Source organism: Portunus trituberculatus, chromosome 9, assembly GCF_017591435.1.
Source record: "Portunus trituberculatus isolate SZX2019 chromosome 9, ASM1759143v1, whole genome shotgun sequence".
NCBI lineage: Eukaryota > Metazoa > Arthropoda > Malacostraca > Decapoda > Portunidae > Portunus > Portunus trituberculatus.
In genome coordinates, this window is record NC_059263.1 from 24,366 (window position 1) to 43,745 (window position 19,380).

The 19,380-nt window shown below is 39.8% G+C and overlaps 2 long non-coding RNA genes across 5 annotated transcripts; both read left to right on the plus strand.

Annotated features, from left to right (window-relative positions):
• Positions 1-10: 10 nt before the first annotated feature.
• Positions 11-4,404, plus strand: LOC123501592. The gene is made up of 2 exons (XR_006673675.1): positions 11-588; positions 4,232-4,404. It is a non-coding gene; the product is annotated as an uncharacterized LOC123501592 (long non-coding RNA).
• An 810-nt stretch (positions 4,405-5,214) lies between these two features.
• On the plus strand, positions 5,215-14,872 carry LOC123501544. Of its 4 annotated transcripts, none has more exons than XR_006673663.1 (4): positions 5,215-5,353; positions 11,962-12,297; positions 13,686-14,372; positions 14,509-14,872. It is a non-coding gene; the product is annotated as an uncharacterized LOC123501544 (long non-coding RNA). The 4 variants fall into 4 exon arrangements; XR_006673664.1 differs by lacking the exon at positions 5,215-5,353 and adding an exon at positions 10,985-11,002; XR_006673661.1 differs by lacking the exons at positions 5,215-5,353; positions 11,962-12,297 and having other exon boundaries at positions 13,497-14,372.
• The last annotated feature ends 4,508 nt before the right edge of the window (positions 14,873-19,380 follow it).

Here is a 19,380-nt window from a genome sequence, read left to right on the forward strand (position 1 = left end):
TAGGATTGTTTTGGTGCTTGATATAACACTTAAAAGATATGAAAAACATGATTCAAGTAACAATATTCCATAAAGTTTAGTCTACCTATTCGTATTTTCAATTTCAAAATTTTGAATGGTAACAAAATAGAAAACAAAAATCTTTATATGACAAAGAATCTGTGTTTTCTTTATTCGGCTGGAAAGCGAAAATTTGTGTTATTCAGAAAATGTAATATAACGTAGTTTGGGTGAGCTTTCCATCTCGACATTGTGGTGTGTTTGTCACCCGTTAATTGGACACAAACACCTTCCTTTCCACCGCTTTCAATAAAAACCACCCGGTAGGAATATTATATTTTGATTATTAGTTACACTATTTATCGCGCCTAAAAGTGTAGTGTATACTAGTCTGGGAGCCGTTTTTCTTGTGGCGATTTTTTAAATGAATTATCTACGTCAATATTGAACCCACGGGGGGCGCCTCACCCCTGCCTTCCCCATGGACAGTCCAGCAATGTCTGCTTCCACTCCCCCTGTGTTTCCAGACCCAGAGAGTGAAGCAAAGCCAGAATCAACCACCACACTAGATAAATAGCCATTACTGTGGTAAATAAGGCGATGGTTGTGTATATGTACCCCAGTTAACACCGCCCGCCGCCCACCTCACCCACACCCACAGCCCGCCCCAACATTTCCTTCAATTCTCACTGTTTTCTGCTGCTGCGCGCCTCAAATGCATACCAGGGACAAAGAGGAGAGAGTAGTAGTAGTAGTAGCAGGAGCAGCAGTGTTATTATTATTACTATGAGGGTTAATGTGCGTGTGGGGGGGGGCTGTTTTATGTAAAATTATCTCTCTCTCTCTCTCTCTCTCTCTCTCTCTCTCTCTCTCTCTCTCTCTCTCTCTCTCTCTCTCTCTCTCCATGAAGGCCACAGAGGTGACTAGGTAGAGTGTTCCTGCAGTTAATAATTTAGAAATGTTGTTAATCTCTCACTGGAACCTTAAAAACAATAACAACTTCAACTATACTCTATTGATGAAGGTTAGACACACAACCCGTCACTTCAGAGGAGCTTGGCGGTGTCTTATGGTGTGGCTTGACAATGTTAGGGCTGGATATGTCACTAAGCCCTCTCTCTCTCTCTCTCTCTCTCTCTCTCTCATCGGTAAAGTTAGTCACTCTGAAGGTAAAAATGTGTCCCAGTAATGAAGGGGTTAAAATAGTGAAGACTGTGGCCATTAATCTTCTGTCCTCCATACACCCTTACTAATGTCAATAAAATGGTCTAATGGCACACAAATCTCAAGGTAAAAATGTTTCCCAGTACTGAAGGACTTAAATTAGTGAAGACTGTGGCCATTAATCTTCTGCCTTCCATACACCCTTCCTAATGTCAATAAAATGGTCTAATGGCACACAAATCTCAAGGTAAAAATGTGTCCCAGTACTGAAGGGGTTAAAATAGTGAAGACTGTGGCCATTAATCTTCTGCCCTCCATACACCCTTCCTAATGTCAATAAAATGGTCTAATGGTCCACAAATCTCAAGGTAAAAATGTGTCCCAGTACTGAAGGAGTTAAAATAGTGAAGACTGTGGCCATTAATCTTCTGTCCTCCATACACCCTTCCTAATGTCAATAAAATGGTCTAATGGTACACAAATCTCAAGGTGAAAATGTTTCCCTGTACTGAAGGGGTTAAAATAGTGAAGACTGTGGCCATTAATCTTCTGTCCTCCATACACCCTTACTAATGTCAATAAAATGGTCTAATGGCACACAAATCTGAAGGTAAAAATGTGTCCTAGTACTGAAGGGGTTAGGGGATGGGAGTTTAACATAACTGTAGTGTACTTTAGTGTAGATGATAAACTAAGGAATGGTACTATCAAACTGGAAATTGAGAAGATCCTAGAGACTAATGCACAACATCTACTGCTTACAATCTGGCCACGTGGGATTCAAAGGAACACAAAAGCCAGATGGAAATGGAAGAATGATATTAGAATGCATGGAGAAATATAAAATGATAATGCCCAATGACGATACAATTGTGACAGCTTAGCTCAGTAATCAGCTTACCTTGTTGAGAAAATGCTTTGCTTCAGTGACACCCCAGACAGCTTAGCTCAGTAATCAGCTTACCTTGTTGAGAAAATGCTTTGCTTCAGTGACACTCCAGACAGCTTAGCTCAGTAATCAGCTTACCTTTATACTCAGAGTATGTTTTGGGGCATTTTGAGGTGTTACATGGTGTTTTGAGTGTGTTTTGGGATAAAATTGAGTGTTTTAAGTGGTTTGGGCGTGTTGAGTGTGTGTGGGTGTGTTTGTATTGAGCTCAGAGTTTGTTTTGGGGCATTTTGAAATGTTTTGGGATAAAATTGAGTGTTTTAAGTGGTTTGGATGTATTGAGTGTGTGTGTGTGTGTGTGTTTGTATTGAGCTCTGGGTGTGTTTTGGGGCATTTTGAGGAGTTACATGGTGTTTTGAGTGTGTTTTGGGATAAAATTGAGTGTTTTTACTGAAACTGAGGTTCCCCACGAATAGACCTGTCTCTGATAAAATGCTTTGGTCTGCAGTGACATCTCAGACAGCTTAGGTCAGTAATCAGCTTACCTTTGTGCCATCTTGACATGACATGATGCTCTCGGGAACACATTCCTCACACAAATAGATAAATCTCTGCACACTCAGTGAAATGTGGCTAAAAAATCTCTTAACTTCTTGTATGGTACATTTGCAGGATTGAAGCAAAGTCAGTCTTTTTATAATAATATATTTCCTCTATGTCACATAAACAGCTTTCATTCCTTCACAGCACCAACATCCACACAGAGTGTCCACACAGACAACACTGCGTCATTAAACTGTATATTAATGTACTTTAACTACTTTACTTGTACGATAAGTCCTCGTTACACGGTACATGTGCGTTCCTGAAAACCTTACCACAAATCAGAATTACCGCATCCCGAACCCATTATAACGTGCAATAATAGGGAATGCGCTCCAGCTTCCTGGGAGGTAGGCTAGAAAATGGCCTGTTCATACTCAGATATTGTGTACAAAAATCATTTCAAAGTAAAAAAATCTTTAATTGTCATATCAATAGATGTTTGCAAAGTTTTAGACAGTATAAGAAGGGATTATAGGATCAAAATTCTTATGGAATATCAAATAAATGAAAAAGTACTAGACCTAATAACAAAAGTTTACCCTGGAGACAAAACTAGACTAAGACTTCAAACACAAAATTTAACAAGTGGCATCAGACAGACAGACAGACAGACAGACAGCAGGGGGATGTACATACAGCCTTCATAACACTTGGCAAATTAACCCCTTCACTACCAGGACGTGCTCTCATACATAGTCATTCTGTTTTCTATTTTGGTGATTCTATACAGCTTCACAAACTTATTATGTGGGGATTCAAATAGTGAAAACTCAGGCCATTAATCCTCTGACCTCCATAGACTCTTCCTAATGTCAATAAAATCGTCTAATCACGCCCAAAACTCACAGTAAAAATGCCTCCCAGTACTGAAGGGGTTAAAAATTATGAAGACTGTGGCCACTAATCTTGTGATCTCCATAGACTCTTCCTAATGTCAATAAAATGGTCTAATGGTACACAAATCTCAAGGTAAAAATACGTCCCAGAACTGAAGGGGTTAAAATAGTGAAGACTGTGGCCATTAATCTTCTGACCTCCATACACCCTTCCTAATGTCATCAAACTGGTCTAATGGTACACAAACCTCAAGGTAAAAATGTATCCCAGTACTGAAGGGGTTAAAATAGTGAAAACTGTGGCCGTTTATCCTCTGCCCTCCATACACCCTTCCTAATGTCAATAAAATGGTCTAATGGTACACAAATCTCAAGTTAAAAATGTGTCCCAGTACTGAAGGGGTTAAAATAGTGAAAACTGTGGCCATTTATCCTCTGCCCTCCATACACCCTTCCTAATGTCAATAAAATGGTCTAATGGTACACAAACCTCAAGGTAAAAATATGTCCCAGTACTGAAGGGGTTAAAATAGTGAAGACTGGCCATTAATCTTCTGACCTCCATAACCCTTCCTAATGTCATCAAAATGGTATAATGGTACACAAACCTCAAGGTAAAAATATGTCCCAGTACTGAAGGGGTTAATAACTTTCAAAATAATAATAAAGACATTAGAAAGTGTAAATTTGTGTTTCAAAGATGACACTTTAAATGTGACTCACTTATTCTTTGCAGACGATGGAATGCTGTCAGTGAGCAGCATGGAAGATGCAGAGAGAGTGGCGGTCAGGTGGTGGTGGAGACAGGGAGAGTATGTGGCCTGGAGATTAACAAACAGAACACCAATAATCTTGTGACCTCCATGCACCCTTCCTAATGTCAATAAAGTTGTCTTATCATGCCCAAAATTGTCTTATATTGCCCTCAAAAATTACCAAACTATCTCAAAATGCCTCAAAACATGTCAAACTGTCTTAAAATGGCCTCAAAACATCCCAAACTGTCTTAAAATGCCCTCAAAACCTATCAAACTGTCTTAAAACTAACTCAAAACATGATAAACTCTCTTAAAATGCCCTCAAAAAATCCCAAACTGTCTTAAAATGGCCTCAAAACCTACCAAACTGTCTTAAAATTAACTCAAAACTGTCTTAAAATGCCCTCAAAACATCCCAAACTGTTTTAAAATGCCCTCAAAACCTACCAAACTGTCTTAAAATGCCCTCAAAACCTACCAAACTGTCTTAAATGACCTCAAAACATGACAAACTTTCTTAAAATAATTTTACACAATCTCAAATAAATCAAACTTCATTAACATCTGAGAGAGAGAGTATATATATATATATATATATATATATATATATATATATATATATATATATATATATATATATATATATATATATATATATATATATTCATTGCGAGTTTCAGTGTTTAGAGGAGGAAATCAGCGAATGGTTTTAGTCTCCGCTTCGTACCCAGAGTAAATATGAGTGCTTCCGTCGCCCGTCAGTCCTCAGTTCTACTTTAGCCACGATAGAGTGAGCGTGTTATGGTGTTTGGACAGCTAATCGCACCACAACTTAGGTCACCTCCGCCTTATAACAGTGCCACATCATTACTAACGTGCATTGGAGCCACTTTCCTGGTTATAATAGTAATGAAATGCTGTGAGAAAGTTACAGTGCTGAAAACATAAGGGAAAACTGCATAACTTTCAAATAACATGTGCACTACACTACACTACACCGTGGATTATTTATCTTGGAGCGCTGCGGGTTGGTCAGTGTATGTCGTAGTCATGTTTCACTATCACCGCTACTCACTCACCCTCATCGTTGTGTTATCATTGTAAGTATGTTTCGTTATTTTGCTGTTTAGAGACTTCACCTTACTAATTTTCCCATTGGCGTGAATGTTTCCTCATGCTAGTTAATGCCATCCAGATCACAACTAATTACATAATTACATAGCGATACATTACACCTATCAGTCACTTTCTATGCCTTGTTATAATGACAAATTTATTATAAGTTTGCCTGCAACTTAATTCATACTAACATTAACAATAGTAACAACAATACCAACAGAATCTCTCTCTCTCTCTCTCTCTCTCTCTCTCTCTCTCTCTCTCTCTCTCTCTCTCTCTCTCTCTCTCTCTCTCTCTCTCTCTCTCTCTCTCTCTCTCTCTCTCTCTCTCTCTCTCTCTCTCTCTCTCTCTCTCTCTCTCTCTCTCTCTCTCTCTCTCTCTCTCTCTCTCTCTCTCTCTCTCTCTCTCTCTCTCTCTCTCTCTCTCTCTCTCTCTCTCTCTCTCTCTCTCTCTCTCTCTCTCTCTCTCTCTCTCTCTCTCTCTCTCTCTCTCTCTCTCTCTCTCTCTCTCTCTCTCTCTCTCTCTCTCTCTCTCTCTCTCTCTCTCTCTCTCTCTCTCTCTCTCTCTCTCTCTCTCTCTCTCTCTCTCTCTCTCTCTCTCTCTCTCTCTCTCTCTCTCTCTCTCTCTCTCTCTCTCTCTCTCTCTCTCTCTCTCTCTCTCTCTCTCTCTCTCTCTCTCTCTCTCTCTCTCTCTCTCTCTCTCTCTCTCTCTCTCTCTCTCTCTCTCTCTCTCTCTCTCTCTCTCTCTCTCTCTCTCTCTCTCTCTCTCTCTCTCTCTCTCTCTCTCTCTCTCTCTCTCTCTCTCTCTCTCTCTCTCTCTCTCTCTCTCTCTCTCTCTCTCTCTCTCTCTCTCTCTCTCTCTCTCTCTCTCTCTCTCTCTCTCTCTCTCTCTCTCTCTCTCTCTCTCTCTCTCTCTCTCTCTCTCTCTCTCTCTCTCTCTCTCTCTCTCTCTCTCTCTCTCTCTCTCTCTCTCTCTGCACACACACACATACGCAGTTCTGCCCGCACGCACACACGTTCGCTGGCAAACACACGCAGACTCATATTCACACACACACACACACACACACACACACACACACACACACGAAAACAGTTGACAGCGCACGCACGCACGCGTTCACATTCTCACACACACACACACACACACACAGTTCTGCCAGCATAGGAAGCACGCATAGGCACTGACTCACATATACACATAATGCACACTAACGTGTATTTTGACACACTGGTTTCGTTTAGGTGAGGTGAGGGTAGGTTAGGATAGGATAGGTTAAGTTACACCCTTCTTAATGTAAATAAAATGGTAAATAAATCTCAAGGTAAAAATGTGTCCTAGTATTGAAGGGATTAAAATAGTGATGATTGTGGCCATTAATCTTTTGACTCTCTCTCTCTCTCTCTCTCTCTCTCTCTCTCTCTCTCTCTCTCTCTCTCTCTCTCTCTCTCTCTCTCTCTCTCTCTCTCTCTTGTAACGGTGTCACACAGTAATGGACATCGTATTTGTCATTAAATTAATTCATTTATTATTACACGTGTATATATATGTGTTGTATGTCTAAATATGGTAACGAGTGTGGCACCAAAGACGGGTGAGCTGACAGGATCACGCCACCCTACGTCACACGAGTCATGGAACTTTCCATAACCTATTTATTGCCATCGATAATTAATGGGTTGCATGTACATATATTATATAAGTTATTTGCATACTTATCTCTTATGTAATGTTGTATGTCTAAATATGGTAACGAGTGTGGCACCAAAGACGGGTGAGCTGACAGGATCACGCCACCCTACGTCACACGAGTCATGGAACTTTCCATAACCTATTTATTGCCATCGGTAACTAATGGGGGGTTCATCGAGTGGCAGGTGCTTTGGTTTGGTTTCGGTCAAGACTGACGTGTATGGGTCCTGTATGAATGAAGTCGGTGTTCGCAGCCTTCCCAACGCCGCCTCATGTTTTCCAGTATATCAGGACCATAATCAGGTGTTAGTGAAGGTGTCCGGAAGTTTTATAGTTCATATATGGCAACCCTAAATTAGAAGACTATCATCTTTAATATACCAATGTATAGGAATTGTGGTAAACCCACTCAGCGTGCCTTGAACCGGCTGGGAAGTCAATCAGCTTGCCGGGGTGTAACGCGTTATCACGTACCGACACAGGTTGTCCCGTATACGCCACACCTTTCTCCAGATCGCTGTATTTAATCTTAAATATATTTATAGACAAATACAAGTTCACCTTTGATATTCACCTGAAAAAACAAACTAAACCAAGTGACTTTACCTACAACAGAGAGGTAACAACTAATTAATAGCATCCCGGGGTAATTGATAATTCTAAATAACTCTCTCTCTCTCTCTCTCTCTCTCTCTCTCTCTCTCTCTCTCTCTCTCTCTCTCTCTCTTTATTGATACAGTACAAGTTTAGGGAGTTTGTTACAGGTTAAAGGGAGTATGGTGAGTAGTCCCTATCTTAAAACCTAACCCTATTGAATTATTTGTAACATTAAAATTAACTATAAAATACAAGAACACTTATACACTAGACAAAAAAGACAAAGAAGAAATGATAAGGTACACACACACACACACACACACACACACACACACACACACACACACACACACACACACACACACACACACACATAATATGTAACACGTGAAATTATAATAATTATAATAACAATAGGTTATTCAAGCACTGTATTTACCTTGAGATCTGATCGGAAGCACAACAGCTGAGCCACCATATCCTTACAGTATTCGTTGATTTGCAGGAGAGAGAGAGAGAGAGAGAGAGAGAGAGAGAGAGAGAGAGAGAGAGAGAGAGAGAGAGAGAGAGAGAGAGAGAGAGAGAGAGAATTATCTATTATAATCAATTTTCCGTTAATGATACTTTTACTCTTTTTTTTTTTATCTTTATTCGTTGATTTACAGGCAGGGTTGACTTGGAGAGAGAGAGAGAGAGAGAGAGAGAGAGAGAGAGAGAGAGAGAGAGAGAGAGAGAGAGATTATCAATTCCGTTATTATCTATTATAATCTTATTTCCTTAAATTTCTGGGCACTGGAGAGAGAGAGAGAGAGAGAGAGAGAGAGAGTCAGCAACTCTCTCTCTCTCTCTCTCTTCTTATCTATTATAATATATTTAGTAAATAGTAGTAGTAGTAGTAGTAGTAGTAGTAGTAGTAGTAGTAGTAGTAGTAGTAGTAGTAGTAGTAGTAGTAGTAGTAGTAGTAGTAGTAGTAATAATAATAATAATAATAATAATAATAATAATAATAACATGATGAAATAATATAATAATGTGAAATTATAATAATAACAATAGGTAATTAAAGCACTGTATTTACCTTGAGATCTGATCGGAAGCATAATAGCCGAGCCACCATATCCTTACAAGTCAGGAGACCGACTGGCCGGTTTTTTTTTTTTTTTTTTTTTTGTTGTTTAGGTTTGTCAGCATCTGCTGACACGGGCTATGTAGAGTCCGTCAAGGTAGGGGCGGATAAGTACGAGGCTGTTAAAATAACAGTGGCGGTGGTGGGTACTTGGTGACAATGTGTGCGAGAAGGCACAAATTGTTACCAGCGTCCTCCCCAACTGGCCGGTGACGTTCAGAATCAAATACTTCTATGCACGCGGGATCAAGCGATGGACTCTCGTCCTTATGGACCGCTCGCACATACATGCACCATACTCCCACATTTTATATCTGAGCCCTCCATAAGGACGAGAATCCATCGCTTGTTGACGCGTACATCGTCCAGTCTGACAATGCGTACAGGTGTTAGACAAGTCCGGGATTCGGAAACTTCACCAGCCAGCCAGTTGGTTTCCTGACTTGAAAAGTTATTGGGAACTCGGCTGTCGTACTTCTGATCAGATCTCAAGTACAGACAGTACAGTGCTTCAATTACGTATAGTTATTATCATTATTAGAATTGCACGTGTTACATATTATTATTATTATTATTATTATTATTATTATTATTATTACTGCTACTACTACTACTACTACTACTACTACTACTACTACTACTACTACTACTACTACTACTACTACTACTACTACTACTACTAGACGTCTAAAGTAGGCGCTCGCTGGACGCACGCTGGTCATCACGCAGGCACGCACGCACACACACACACACACACACACACACACACACACACACACACACACACACACACACACTGTACTCTCATTTTTTTCAGGTTAATATTGTTGAGTGCCTTAACAAGCTGACTGGTCCATCTATCAACTGGAGACACACTCACAACCTTACCACCAGTTATCTCGTCTTCAATAACACTCAAATGTTCCCTCATTTCTATAGACGCTACACTGAACATCCTGGCTCTGTCATTTACTTCTACTAATCTAAACTGGGAATCTTCACACATCATCACATTAAAACAAAATAAACATTCCCTATGAAATGAGGCGTTTTCAGTATTCTCCGCCAGTTTTTTCTCCCTCCAACCCCCCCCCCCAGCTGGTAACTCCTTCCATGCCAGCAGTATACGTAAGCTTTACATACATATATTGTCTTAGATAGGCTGGCTGTTTCTCTCACCAATTTCTCTTTTCTAACTGACTGCCCTCACCTTCATTCTCATCACCTGATTGTTGTGTCATTAGTGATTGTTGTTGTTAATAATAATAATAATTATTATTATTATTATTATTATTATTATTATTATTATTATTATTATTTATTGTTATTATTTGATTATTTATTGTATTACTACTACTATTACTACTACTACTATCATTATTATTTTATTTATTTATTTATTTATTTAATTATTTTAGTACTATTACTACTACTATTATATTATCACCATCATCATCATCATCATCATCATATCATTATCATCATCACTACAATCACTTATTACTAGCAGTGTAATTATTCAAAGAAGCAGAGTTCACCAGCCCCACCCCTGCAGGTCATTAACCTGGTAACCTCCAAAGACCCTTGGTAATGTCAACAAAATGGTCTAACCGTGCACAAATCTCAAGGTAAAAATGTGTCCCAGTACTGAAGGGGTTAATTAAGAGAGGTAGTTTAATGGATCATCGGTCCTGCTTAACTGCCTGACTGGCTAATAATTGCACTAACTTCATCACCACTCTCGTTAATGGCCAGTCTTCACTATCTTAACCCCTTCGGCACCGGGACGTATTTTCATCTATAGTTTTAAGTGTGATTAGACGATTGCATTGACATTATGAAGGGTCTATGGAGGTCAGAGGTTTAATGGCCAGAGTCTTCACTATTTCAATCCCCACGTGAGTTTGTGAAGCTGTATAAAATCATCAAATAGTAACCAGATTGAGTACGGAAATGTGTAATGGTACTGAAAGGGTTAATCCCCACGTAAGTTTCTGAATCTGTATGAAATTGCCAAGTAGTAAGCATTTAGCATGAATATCGTAATGTCACGGTACTGAAAGGGTTAGCTATCCATTCACTCGTTTCAGGCACCACTAGTTAGCCTCCTAATTCCTTCACCTCCCTCCGTCTTATTCATTCTGCTAACTTATTACATTTCCGTCTTTACAACTCAATTCAACTCACGGTTCCTTAGAAAAGTCATCCGTTCATGGTACGTTTTTACTCTTCATATTTTTTTTTAATATTGATTCGTTGATTTGCACGCAGGGTTCACTTGAGAGAGAGAGAGAGAGAGAGAGAGAGAGAGAGAGAGAGAGAGAGAGAGAGAGAGAGAGAGAGAGAGAAAAAATTATCTATCATAATCAATTATCCGTTAATGATACGTTTTTTTTTTTTTTTTTTTTTTCGTTGATTTACAGACAGGGTTGACTTGGAGAGAGAGAGAGAGAGAGAGAGAGAGAGAGAGAGAGAGAGAGAGAGAGAATGATTATTACCTATTATAATCAATTTCCCGTTAATGATACGTTTTTTTCTTTATTCGTTGATTTACAGGCAGGGTTCACTTAGAGAGAGAGAGAGAGAGAGAGAGAGAGAGAGAGAGAGAGAGAGAGAGAGAGAATGATTATTACCTATTATAATCAATTTCCCATTAATGATACGTTTTTTTTCTTTATTCGTTAATTTACAGGCAGGGTTCACTTAGAGAGAGAGAGAGAGAGAGAGAGAGAGAGAGAGAGAGAGAGAGAGAGAGAATTATTATTACCTATTATAATCAATTTTCCGTTAATGATACGTTTTTTTTTCTTTATTCGTTGATTTACAGGCAGGGTTCACTTGGAGAGAGAGAGAGAGAGAGAGAGAGAGAGAGAGAGAGAGAGAGAGAGAGAGAGAGAGAGAGATTATTATCTATCATAATCATTTACTGAGAAGGAAGCTTCAAAATGTTACAAAATAATAAAAAAAAAATCCTGTATTATTATAAGTACTACACGGAAGGTAAGAATGATTGATAAAACAAATATATGCAATTGTGTGTGTTTAACGGTTGGTTTGGAAGGAGTTAATATTGAGCATGGCTAGTTCATATCCAGATGGTGGACCAGTCGTTAGATTCACCGGCAGCGTTTCATATGTTCGTTTGCGCTCAAATTGTTTTTTCCTTATCGGCAGGTTGGGGGGAGGGGGACGAGAACGAAGCAGGGTCAATAGCTCAGAATGACAGCTATACCAGTTTAACTCCAGACATCACGCCCGCTACATCTCACCTCTCCAGTCACCACGCCACTACGCCACCACCGACCCCTCGAGTCTACGCAGCCCGGTGTCCGTCTGTGTCTTGTCGTCGGGCGTGACGTGCAGCAAAGGCGGTAACAGCAACGGGAAGTTTTATCTACGTGATGGAGGTTTTTCGTGCGGCGAGGTGACGTGCCGCTGCTGTGAGATTAGCGGACCACCCCACCCCACTCTACAGCCACAGCACAGCCACAGCCACAGCACAGCGGAGAGGTTGGTGGTGTGTATGTAAATGAATAGTGTCGGTGTTGTGTGTGCGTTGACTTGCTGTGGTGATAGGAAGTTGTTAGTCAGTAAATTGAGGGTGGTTAGGAATGTTGACTGATAAAGGATAACAGGATATGTGTAGGATGTGCACTGTGTCTATTGGAAGGTTAACTATACGGTGTCTGTCTGCGTGACTATGTAGGATGTATTAGGAACTAACGGTACGTATGAGTGTTAAATTTACTTGGTTTAGTTGTCAATTAGGGGCGATGGTTCAGAATAGATTTTGGGTAATGACCGTGGCAATGAAGTGTTTTTGTGGTCATTGTAGTTGTGTAGGAAGAATTACGTTTAACCTCTTTCAGTACTGTGACGCATTTTCACCTTGAGGTGTGTGTACGATTAGATAATTCTATTGTTACAAAGCATGTATGGATGTCACAAGGTTAATGGCCTGTCTTCACTATTTTAATTCCTCGCGCTTGTATGAAATCACCAAATAGTGACAGAAGGAATATATGAAAACGCATCTTGGTGCTGAAGGGATTAAACGTGTCGCGTAACTATAGAACTCTAAGTTATATTTGAGGCTATAATGTTTCAGGTTAGTCATTGTGGTTCCCTCGTTATAGAATAGGTACCAGAATCGGCGAAAAGAATGAGTGGACAGGATTTCTTCACGTAACGAGGCTGGTGTTTCAAGGTACGTGCATTAGAGGCACGTGTTAGTATAACGGTAAGTGGGGATATAACCATAAAATTAGTTCTTGAAAGTGGTAGGCAGGCCTAAATCGTTAAGAGGTTCACGAGTGACGGTGGGGGTTTTTGTGAGTTTGTGAAGCTGTATAAAATCATCAAATAGTAACCAGAATGAGTACGGGAATGTGTAATGGTACTGAAAGGGTTAATCCCCACGTAAGTTTCTGAATCTGTATAAAATTGCCAAGTAGTAAGCATATAGCATGAATATCGTAATGTCACGGTACTGAAAGGGTTAGCTATCCATTCACTCGTTTCAGGCAGCACTAGAGAGAGAGAGAGAGAGAGAGAGAGAGAGAGAGAGAGAGAGAGAGAGAGAGAGAGAGAGAGAGAGAGAGAGAGAGAGAATCTATCATCATTTACTAAGAAGGAAGCTTCAAAATGTTACAACAAAATAATAATAAAAAAAATCCTGTATTATTATAAGTACTACATGTATTATTATAAGTACTACACGGAAGGTAAGAATGATTGATAAAACAAATATATGCAGTTGTGTGTGTTTAACGGTTGGTTTGGAAGGAGTTAATATTGAGTGTGGCTAGTTTATATCCAGATGGTGGACCAGTGGTTAGATTCACCGGCAGCGTTTCATATGTTCGTTTGCCCTCAAATTGTTTTTCCCTTATCGGCAGGTTGGGGATGGGGGAGAACGAGAACGAAGCAAGGTCATTAGCTCAATGGCAGCTAGATCAGTATAACTCCAGACATCACGCCACCACCGACCCCTCGAGTGTACGAGTGATTGGGAGGAATGAAAGTGAGCGTGAATGGAGGCAAGAGGAGGCAGAGTGGAAACTGAATGCAGTGTGATAAGAGACAGAAGGGATGAATAAGTGGAGTGTGTGACCGAGTTAGGGCACTATGAAGACGTGTAAGGAATGGTGGTGGTGGTGGAGAAACTAAGTTGAGACGAGTGAAAGGGTTTCAGCCAGTTTTAGGACGGACAGAGGAGGAAATGGTGTTAGTGAGTTAGGGCTTATTATGGATGAAATGAAGACGTGAAGGGAAAGTGTGGTGTTGAAAATGTGTAGAGACGAGTGAAAGGCAGTGAAGGTGTGTTTAGGGCAATGTTGCGTTAGATGTAGGGATAATTAGTAAACAAGGTATTGCTGTTTTGTTAATTTTGTCCATTACAGGAGTTGACTATCCGAAGGCCTGACTCGCAGCGGCAATGAGCCTCGTGTACCTTGCATTACCTACGCCACCGCCGCAAGATGAGGGAAGAAGAGCTGTTTGGTAACCATATTAGGGCCCATATCACCCCCGAAGCTCATCATGGGTGTAACCACCTAGAACCTGGGTATCATGGTGACACGTAGGTAACTTTAAACCACTCGACAAATGGCATTGTTTTAAGGCTCACCACCTTATTCACTACGCCACCGCCTAGTGTGGCATGGTAACAGTGTGGCCTGGTACATGTGAAGGTAATCGGTTAATTTTTGTCCATTACAGGAGTTGGTGATCCAAAAGCCGCCCCACAGCCGCTACTGCTACTCGGAGGGTTTCTGCCTTGCATCGGGCCTTCACTGCCGGCCCGCTAACACGTGCCGCCGTCGCCGCTACTGACAGGGATTTCGCCTCGCTGCGGCCTGGCAAACACCTTCTACGTCGCCGCTATTGACACTGAGGGACTTCGCCTCGCAGCGGCCTGGCAAACACCTGCTACATCACCACTACCGCTGCCGCCGCCGTCCAGTGAGAGATTCATCTCTGACATCCTGCCATTCAACGCCTGCTGCCACCACCACCACCTCCTTATGGTTCTGTCACTGTACTGAAGCTGTTGTCATGATTGAATAATAAATTGTGAAGAAATCTTTATGGTTTTGGTGAATTTCCTTTCCTGGGAAATATTTGTGGGTGGTTTCAGTGAGTAGTAACCTCAGGCTGGCTTAGGTCACACTACCTGACCCAATATTGCCTCCATTAACCACTCACTCTAAACGATAAATAGCCAAAAAAAAAAAAAACGCGATAATTTCACTTTTTTTTATCATAAGCAGACAAGACAAAATAAATTGAGAAAATATTCTGCAAGTGGGAAAAAAAAAAAAAAAATAGCAAGATAAATAAAATGAAAAATGGTCCAAAATACTATATAAAAAAAAAAGGCAAAAAATGGTGAAAAACAAAAATGGATTTTAAATACTGCAGGCCAGAAAACAGCAAAAAATGGTGGCAAAAACAAAAATAACTAAAACTGCAAAAAATGGTCAAAAACTGGCAAAACAAAACAAAACAGGCCCTAAAACTGCAGAAATTGGTCAAAAACTAGCAAAAAACCCCCAAAACGGGCCTAAAACTGCAAAAAATGGTCAAAAACTGGCAAAACAAAACAAAACAGGCCCTAAAACTGCAAAAATTGGTCAAAAACTGGCAAAAACCCCAAAACGGGCCCTAAAAATGTACTTAAGTCGAAAATACTCGAAAGAGTCTCCGGAGATAAGGCAGATCCATATTGGAGTTAAAATTAAATGCAAGAGTCTCCCTAGACTTTTATTCAATTCTTTACATTATTACATTGCCTGGAAGTCTACAAATATTTTTTACTAAAAAAAAAAAAAAAAAAAACAAAACATACAAAGAATACAGTGAAAAGTCTACACAAATTTTCAACTTAGTATAAAAACTGAGGAAAATCTATACAGAAAACTCTACACAAAGTATAAAAACAGTGAGCAAAATCTATACAGAAAACTCTACACAAATTTTCAACTTAATAAAAAAAAATGAACTTAGTATAAAAACAATGAGTAAATTCTATACAGTGAAAAAGTCCACAATAATTTTCAACTTAAAACAAACATTTACAACAATTTACAATATAAAACAGACATTTACAACATAATATAAAACAAACATTTACAACAATTTACAATATAAAAGACATTTACAACAATTTACAACCTAACAAAAAAACAAATTTTCAACTTAACAAAAAATTTAAACAAATTTTCAACTTCACAAAATGTTTTCAAACAGTTCTTTCATGTTAACAAATATTCAAAGATAAAAATGTTTAGTTTTGAAGAGACAGTCTTACAAACAAACTGTTTCAACAATCAGAGAGAGAGGGATAACGAGAGAGAGAGAGAGAGAGAGAGAGAGAGAGAGAGAGAGAGAGAGAGAGAGAGAGAGAGAGAGAGAGAGAGAGAGAGAGAGAGAGAGAGAGAGAGAGAGAGAGAGAGAGAGAGAGAGAGAGAGAGAGAGAGAGAGAGAGAGAGAGAGAGAGAGAGAGAGAGAGAGAGAGAGAGAGAGAGAGAGAGAGAGAGAGAGAGAGAGAGAGAGAGAGAGAGAGAGAGAGAGAGAGAGAGAGAGAGAGAGAGAGAGAGAGAGAGAGAGAGAGAGAGAGAGAGAGAGAGAGAGAGAGAGAGAGAGAGAGAGAGAGAGAGAGAGAGAGAGAGAGAGAGAGAGAGAGAGAGAGAGAGAGAGAGAGAGAGAGAGAGAGAGAGAGAGAGAGAGAGAGAGAGAGAGAGAGAGAGAGAGAGAGAGAGAGAGAGAGAGAGAGAGAGAGAGAGAGAGAGAGAGAGAGAGAGAGAGAGAGAGAACAATAAAAATCAAAACAAATAGTAATAATATACATGAAAACAATACATTTTTAAAACAACATACACACATTAATCTTGTGCCCTCCACACATCCTTGCTAATATCAATGAAATGGTCTAATGGTACAAAAATCTCAAGGTAAAAATTTGTCCTAGTACTGAAGGGGTTAAAATAGTGAAGACTGTGGTCATTAATCTTCTGACCACCATAGACCCTTGCTAATGTCAATGAAATGGTCTAATGGTACACAAATCTCAAGATAAAAATGTGTCCCAGTACTGAAGGGGTTAAAGACCATTCATAGAAGCAATCTGCAGACTAAGATACACTCTTGATACACTCCTGACACCCTGACACACCCTCACCTCACTCACAAACACCTAAAAACTTAACAAACCCTTTCAAAAACCACAAAAAAGTGATTAACCTGCACAAACACACCTACACAGCACACTCTAAGGGTAAGTTCACACTACAAGCAGAGCGGAGCAGAGTGGTTGCTAGCGGCAATAATTTTGACATAGTTTTGGACATATTTTTTGTGGGTGGGCAGCCAGCGGCCCTCCACGACTCCACCCATGGCCAAGAAGGTGTCCACCAATGTGAGCCTTTATTGGTGACCTCAAAATGACAACCACTGACTAGACTGTGCATAGTTCTGGTACAATTTGACACTCTGTATTAGTAGTCTGTTGAGAAAAGTTAATTAGGTGATATTCTGAATTTCTGGTCCTATACATAAAACAAAAACACACTTCTTTTTTTCTACAGCTGTTCCATCCCTTGAGGAAAAACGAAAGGAAGAAGAGGAAAGAAAGAGAGAAGGAAGCAATATTCTGGTCCTATACATGAAAGGGAAACACATGCTCTTCTTTTTTTTTCTACAGCTGTTCCATCCCTTGAGGAAAAATGAAAGGAAAAAGAGGAAAGAAAGAAAGAGAGAGAGACAAGAAGAGAGGAGAAGGAAGTGATATTCTGGTTGTTTACATGAAAGGAAAACACAAACTTTTCTTTTTTCCACACCTGTTCCATCTCTTGAGGAAAAATGAAAGGAAAAAGAAGAAACATAAAAGAAAGAAGGAAGAGAGAAAAAGAAAGGAAAAGGAAGTGATATTCAGGTACTAAACATGACAGGAAATCACAAATTCTTTTCTTCTTCCACACCTGTTCCATCCCTTGAGGAAAATTGAAAGGAAAAAGAGAAAACAAAAGAAAGGAGGAAGAGAGAGAGAAAGAAAGAAAAAACCACACTGTAAAGATCAATGAGCCACACACACACACACACACACAAATTTGAAGGGATGACATATGAGGAGAGACTAAATGCTATGGATCCACCAACCCTGGAGCAGAGAAGGGAGAGAGGGGATCTGATACAAGTTTATAAATTGATCAACGGAATGGATCAAATGGATAAAGAGAAACTGATCCCGGGAGAAGAATATGACACTAGAAGCACAAGATCGCATAGCAAAAATTTGAGAAAGGGAAGATGTCTGAGAGATGTTAAAAAATATAGTTTCCCACAAAGATGTGTTGAGACTTGGAACAGTTTGAGTGAAGAAGTGGTGTCAGCAACGAGTGTGCACAGTTTTAAAGAAAAATTGGATAGGTGTAGATATGGAGACGGGGCCACACCAGCATAAAGCCCAGGCCCAGTAAAACTACAACTAGGTAAATACAACTAGGTAAATACACACACACACAACTTTACCAACAAAATTTCACGTTCCTTTATAAATTATCATATTTTTTGTCATCCTTCCAGATAAACACTGAGGAGTTTGACACTATTTATTTATTCATTATTCGTATTATTTCTTTTTCATCATATTGTTGCCTGCCCGACCTGCTCTGTGGCTAAGAGGACACCCAGAATTCTTGTGTAAGTCACTCTGCTCTGCTTATTGAGTGAACACCTAAGCAGACCGCTCTGCTTCTAGTGTTCTACACACACACACACACACACACACACACACACACACTCCACTGAACCCTAACCCATCTTGCCCACTCCTACACAAACACAAACACAAACACACACACACACACACACTCCACCGAACCTTAATCCATCTTGCCCACTCACACACACACACACACACACACACACACACACACACACACACACACACAAAATCCACCCAAAAAAAAACACTTTCCAAATACACACACACACACACACACACACACACACACACACACAGATTTGCATACCATTAGACCATTTTATTGACATTAGGAAAGGTTTATAGACATCAAAAGGTTAATGGTAACAGTCTTCACTATTTTAACCCCTTCAGTACTGGGACACCTTTTTACCATGAGATCTGTGTACCATTAGACCATTTTATTGACATTAGGAAAGGTTTATAAAGGGCAGAAGAATAATGGCCACAGTTTTCCTTATTTTAAACCCTTCAGGACTGGGACACATTTTTACCTTGACATTTGTGTACCATTAGACCATTTTATTGAAATTAGGAAAGGTTTATAGAGGGCAGAAGAATAATGGCCACAGTCTTCACTATTTTATCCCCTTCAATACTGGGACACCTTGAGATCTGTGTACCATTAGACCATTTTATTGACATTAGGAAAGATCTATAGACATCAGAAGACTAATGGCCACAGTCTTCACTATTTTAACCCCTTCAGTACTGGGACACATTTTTACCTTGACATTTGTGTACCATTAGACCATTTTATTGACATCAGCAAGGGTCTATGGAGGTGACAAGATTAATGGCCACAGTCTTCACTATTTTAACCCCTT